This window comes from Arachis hypogaea, chromosome 15 (genome assembly GCF_003086295.3).
Source record: "Arachis hypogaea cultivar Tifrunner chromosome 15, arahy.Tifrunner.gnm2.J5K5, whole genome shotgun sequence".
Lineage (NCBI taxonomy): Eukaryota > Viridiplantae > Streptophyta > Magnoliopsida > Fabales > Fabaceae > Arachis > Arachis hypogaea.
In genome coordinates this window covers 64,478,562-64,485,269 of record NC_092050.1, presented here as the reverse complement: position 1 = coordinate 64,485,269, position 6,708 = coordinate 64,478,562, and the positions used below count along the sequence as shown (strand labels likewise).

General features: G+C 38.8%; 1 non-coding gene across 1 annotated transcript; it reads right to left on the bottom strand.

Moving 5' to 3' along the window:
- Positions 1-1,776: 1,776 nt before the first annotated feature.
- Positions 1,777-1,883, bottom strand: LOC112753193 (small nucleolar RNA R71). The gene has a single exon (XR_003177587.1). It is a non-coding gene; the product is annotated as a small nucleolar RNA R71 (small nucleolar RNA).
- Positions 1,884-6,708: the final 4,825 nt, after the last annotated feature.

Genomic DNA, 6,708 nt, shown 5'->3' with positions numbered 1-6,708 from the left:
AGATAGATTTTAAATTAATTAGGATTAGATATAAAAGGAGATTGGAATTACTCTAGAGAAAATCCCATTCCAGACTACCAAAGTATATTTTATCAGAATCCTTATTTTTCTCTCTGAACCATGAGCAACTAAACCTCCACTGTTAAGGTTAGGAGCTCTATCTGTTGTCTGGATTGATTTTATTGTTTTTCTATTTTAATTCATGTATTAATTTATATTTCGAGAATTGTTTTCGTTCTTTATTTTATGAATTTGGGTGGAACGGAAGTATGACCCTCTTTCTAATTGAGTTCTTGTATAACTTGGAAAAGCTCTTTACTTGAACAACAGCTTGAAAACATATTCTCCTAATTTTTAATTATCTGGATTTAACAGGATACGTGACATATAATCCTCTTATATTTGGGTAATTAGAATTTTTGTGGCATATAACTAGAATTGAACTTCACCCCCTAATCGGAATTAATTGACCAAGGAATTGGCTGTTGATGAATTTTAGAGGAGACTAGAAAGGTCTAAGGAATTAGGGTCTGGTCACATATAGTTGCCATAAATTGAGTCTTGCATGATTAAAATAAATTAATAAGAAAAGTCAATCCAGAAAATAGATAACTCTGAAACCTTAACTGCTCTTTCAATACTTTATTCCCAACTTATTTACTTGCTTTTCTTTAATATTCTTGCTATTGTTTAATGTCTTTGAACTCTTAAACACTATTTTCTGTTTGCCTAACTAAACCAATTAATCAACCATTGTTGCTTAGTCCATCAACCCTCGTGGGATCGACCCTCACTCACCTGAGGTATTACTTGGTACGACCTGGTGCACTTGCTGGTTAGTTTGTGGTTGTAAATTTCCGCACCAAGTTTTTGGTGCCGTTGCCGGAGATTGACTGTGATTAACAACTATCAGTTGTTTGATTGGTTAGATTAAGTGTTTTAGTTTTAAATTTATTTAAATTTTGCCTTATTATTTTCGAAAATTTCTTTAACAATAGTATTAATATTTTTCCTTAATTTCTGAAATTAAGTTTGGTGTTACCTAGTTAAATTTATTTTAATTTTCCTGTTTATTTTTTCTGTTAATTTTCGAAATTTTGTTATTTAATTTATGTTATTATTTTCGAATTTATTTATTTAGTATTTTTATTTTATTTCTTTACACAAGTTACCTCACTGGGAGTTCTCTGCACTCTGACGTAGAGAATTCCATCTTTTCTTGTCTTCTGTCTGTTTATGAGCAGAAACAGGGACAAAGAACCTCTGTTAGACTTTGATCCAGAACCTGAAAGGACTTATAGGCGACATTTACAACAAGCAAGACTTTGCAAGGCTGCAGAATCCACCATAGATCACAATAATGCTGTTAATGTCAATGTGACAAATCCGAATGGGGATGATCAACAAAGGAGAGTGCTTGGCTCTTATTCTGCTCCTACTGTAGATCTTTATGGAAAAAGTATTGTAGTGCCTCCTATAGCTGCGAACAACTTTGAGTTGAAGCCACAATCGGTCACCCTGGTGCAACAAAACTGCCAGTATCATGGACTTCCCCATGAAGATCCAAATTAATTTATATATGATTTTCTGCAGATTTGTGATACCGTGAAGACAAATGGAGTGAACCTTGAGGTGTACAAACTCATGCTCTTCCCGTTTGCTCTAAGGGATAAAGCAAAACTATGGCTAGATTCCCAACCAAAGGAGAGTTTATATACGTGGGAGAAAGTTGTTACTGAGTTTCTTATTAAATTTTTTCCACCAAAGAAGCTGACTAAGCTTAGATCGGAGGTCCAGACTTTCAAGCAAAAGAAAGGTGAAACTCTTTATGAAGCTTGGGAGAGATACAAGCTACTGACTAGGCAATGCCCTCCGGACATGTTCTCCAAATGGACCCAATTAGATATCTTTTATGAAGGCTTGGGTGAGATGTCCAAGATAAGCTTAGATACTTCTGTGGGTGGTTCATTGCACAAGAAGAAGACACCAGAGGAGACTATTGAGCTTATTGAATTAGTGGCTAGCAACCAATATTTATACTCATCTAATAGGAATCCTGTGAACTCTGAGACCTCTCAGAAGAGAGGCGTGTTGGAAGTGGAAGCTGTTAATGCTCTTCTTGCTCAGAACAAGCTTATGTCTCAAAAAATAAATCTATTTACTCAGCAGATGGGTAGCATGCAAGTCTCAGCTATCAACACCCAAAATCCACCTCAAGAGGTCTCCTATGACATGGCATGTAACTTTGTACAAAATGATAATTATGATTATGCTCAATCCTCTTCTGAACAGGTCAATTACATGGGGAGTGGTCCTAGGAATCCCAACAATGATCCATATTCTAAGACATACAATCAGGGGTGGAGAAATCACCCAAATTTTGGATGGAGGGACCAACCTCAGAGACCTCAAAACTTTAACAATAATTCTCAGGGCGGCTTCCAACAGAACAATTACAATAACTGCCAATTTCAGTCTCAGCAGCAACAACCACCTCAGCAGGCAAACTCTAAATCCCAAGAAGATTCTAATTGGGAGATGATGAGGAGTTTTATGCAGAAAACCAGAGCCTCCATCATAAATTTAGAGGTGCAAATGGGCCAACTGAGTAAGCAAATACCTGAGAGGTCTACAAGTACATTTCTAGGTGATACAGTGGTGAACCCAAGAGAAGATTGCAAGGTTATTCAATTGAGAAGTGGTAAAGTAGCTGGCTCTGAGACCAAGGCCAATGAAGAGCTAGTTTAAAATGAAGCTCCAGAGGAGAAGAAGGGAGAAGTGGAGCACGCCCCTCCTAAGCGTACAGACAACCCATTCCCTGATTCTCTTGACACTTATTCTACGTTGCCAAAAGCTCCTGAATACAAGCCAAAAATGCCATATCGTCAGAGGCTTCAGAAGGCTTCCAAAGAAAAGCAATTTTCTAAATTTTTAGATATTTTCAAGAAGCTACAGATCAACATTCCTTTTGTAGAGGTCTTTGAGCAAATGCCTCTCTATGCAAAGTTAATGAAAGAGTTGTTGACCCACAAGAGGAATTGGAAGGAACAAAAGATAGTGGTGTTAACCAAGGAATGTAGTGCTATTATTCAACATAAACTTCCTGAGAAAATGCAAGATCCAGGAAGTTTTGTGATTCCTTGCACCATTGGAGATGTAACCATTCAGAGAGCTTTATGTGATCTTGGAGCTAGCATCAATCTCATGCCACTTTTAGTGATGAAAAAGCTTCAATTGAGGAGGTAAAACCCACTCGTATTTCTCTTCAACTTGTTGATCTTTCTATTAAATTACCTGTGGGTGTTGTTGAGGATTTACTTGTGAAAATAGGACCATTTATTTTTCCTATTGATTTTGTTATATTAGACATGGAAGAGGAGGTAAAATCCTCTATTATACTTGGTAGACCCTTTTTTAGCTACAGGTAGAGCTCTTATTGATGTGCAAAAGGGTGAATTAACCCTGAGGGTCAATGAAGAATAGGTGGTTCTGAATGTTTTTGAAGCTCTCAAGCACCCTAATGATTCTGAAGGGTGTATGAAAATAGATGTTATTGAACCACTTGTTCAAGAGGTACTGGAAGTTGAGGTACTTGATGACATTCTGGATCCCATTTCTGAGTATGAATTAGTGGAAGTTGATGATTCACCACCCCAGAAGGCTGAAGTCCACACGCCTAAAGCGGAGGAGGAAGCCCCCAAGCTTGAGCTCAAACCTTTACCTCATTCTTTGAAATACATGTTCTTGGGTAAAAATGATTCATATCCAGTGATTATTAGCTCTTCCCTAAAGCCTGAAGAGGAAGAGGCGCTTATTTCAGTGCTCAGGAGCCATAAAACAGCTCTTGGGTGGACCATTAGTGACTTGAAAGGGATTAGTCCAACCAAGTGTATGCACAAGATCCTCCTTGAAGATGATGCTAAACCAGTTGTGCAACCACAAAGGAGACTCAATCCAACCATGAAAGAGGTGGTCCATAAAGAGGTAATGAAATTATGGGAAGCATGTATTATTTATCCTATTTCTAACAGTCCTTGGGTAAGTCCTGTGTAGGTAGTTCCCAAGAAAGGAGGGATGACAGTGATCAAGAATGAAAAGAATGAGCTCAATTCCTACAAGAATAGTCACAGGATGGAGAATGTGCATAGACTACAGGAGGCTCAACACTGCTACAAGGAAGGATCATTTCCTCCTGCCTTTCATTGATCAGATGCTTGAGAGGTTAGCTGGTCATGCTTTTTATTGTTTTCTAGATGGATATTCTGGATATAATCAAATTACAGTGGACCCTCAAGATCAAGAGAAGATAGCATTCACATGCCCCTTTGGAGTATTTGCCTACAGGAGAATGCCATTTGGACTTTGTAATGCTCCAACAACTTTTTAGAGGTGTATGCTTTCAATTTTTTCTGACATGGTTAAAAAGTTCATTGAGGTATTTATGGATGACTTTTCTATTTTTGGTAATTCTTTTGAATCATGCCTTAAGCACTTATCTCTTGTCTTGAAACAGTGTCAAGAATCAAACCTTATTTTGAACTGGGAAAAATGCCATTTTATGGTTACAGAAGGTATTGTTCTGGGACACTGGATTTCAAGTAAGGGAATTGAGGTTGATAGAGCAAAGGTGGAGGTAATTGAAAAATTACCACCACCAACTAATGTTAAGGAAGTAAGGAGTTTCTTGGGTCATGCAGGATTTTATAGAAGACTTATAAAGGATTTTTCTAAAATTGCTAAACCATTAAGCAACCTGTTGGTTGCTGATGTGCCTTTTGTCTTTGATTCTGATTGCCTGCATGCTTTTGAAACTCTGAAAGCAAACCTTACCTCTGCTCCCATCATAGCTCCCCCTGACTGGGATTTACCATTTGAATTAATGTGTGATGCTAGTGACTTTGCTATAGGAGTTGTTTTAGGACAGAGGCATGGTAAGCTTGTACATGTCATTTACTATGCCAGTCGTGTGTTAAATGATTCCCAAAAGAATTACACAACTACAGAAAAGGAATTATTAGTGGTTGTGTATGCTGTTGATAAGTTTAGGTCCTATTTACTGGGTTCTAAGGTTTACACTAACCATGCTGCTTTGAAGTACCTTCTAACCAAGCAGGACTGTAAACCAAGATTAATCAGATGGGTGTTGCTCCTTCAAGAGTTTGATATTGAGATAAAAGACAGAAAAGGGTCAGAAAATCAAGTGGCTGACCATCTTTCCAGAATTGAACCTGAAGCAGGAGTACAACCACCCACAGTTGTGACTGAGACATTTCCGGATGAGCAATTGTTCTTCATTCAGCAGGCTCCATGGTTTGCAGACATTGCAAATTATAAGGCCATGAATTTTATTCCAAGGGAGTACAGTAGGCAACAAGTGAAGATGCTATTGACTGATGCAAAGTACTACATTTGGGAGGAACCATACCTTTTTAAAAGGTGTTCAGATGGTATAATCCGAAGATGTGTTCCAGATGACGAAACACAGCAAATCCTTTGGCACTGTCATGGTTCTGATTATGGAGGCCACTTTGGTGGTGAGAGGACAGCTACAAAGGTCCTTCAGAGCAGGTTTTACTGGCCGACTCTCTTCAGAGACTCAAGAGAATTTGTGAACCACTGTGACAGATGTGAAAAACCCACAAATCTCCCTTCCAACCATGAAATGCCACAGCAGGGGATTCTTGAGGTTGAGTTGTTTGATGTGTGGGGTATTGATTTCATGGGACCTTTCCCACCCTCACATGCAAACAACTATATTTTAGTGGTAGTTGATTATGTGTCCAAATGGGTAGAAGCTGTGGCTCTACCCACCAATGTTGCCAAGGTGGTAATGAGCTTTCTTCAGATATATATATTTAGCCGGTTTGGTGTCCCAAGGACACTCATTAGTGATGGAGGCAGTCACTTCTGTAATAGACAGCTGGACTCTCTTCTGCAAAGATATGGACTCCGTCATAAGGTGGCAACCCCCTATCACCCTCAGACAAGTGGATAGGTTGAAGTTTCCAATCGGAAACTCAAGAAGATTCTAGAAAAGACCGTCAGTGTTTCAAGAAAGGACTGGTCTAGGAAGCTTGATGATGCTCTCTGGGCATACCGAACAGCGCACAAGACTCCCATTGGCATGTCCCCTTATCAGTTGGTTTATGACAAAGCCTATCACTTACCAGTTGAGCTAGAGCACAAAGCTTACTGGGCAATCAGGTATCTGAATCTTGATTCAGAAGCTGCAGGAATTAAGCGAATGCTTCAGTTGAATGAGCTTGATGAATTCAGATATTCAGCTTATGAGAATGCCAAGCTCTATAAGAAGAGAACCAAGCTACTGCATGACAAGCAGATTTCCATCAGAGTCTTTGAGCCAGGACAGAGAGTGCTTCTGTATAAATCAAGGCTCAAATTCTTTCCCAGAAAGCTGAAATCCCGGTGGTCAGGACCATTTGTGGATACCAGAGCTTCACCATATGGTCATGTAGAAATATAGGAAGAGAATTCTGACAGGAAATTTACAGTGAATGGCCAGAGGTTGAAGCACTATCTGGGAGGTGAGATTGATCGCCAGAGGACCGCTCATCTGCTGAATTAGCAGAACTGACTGTCAAGCTAGTGATGTTAAAGAAGCACTTGTCGTGAGGCAACCCAATAATTTTGTATCCTTAGTTATTTTTCATAGTAGTAGTTTTCTTACTTATTTGATTTTTATTGAGT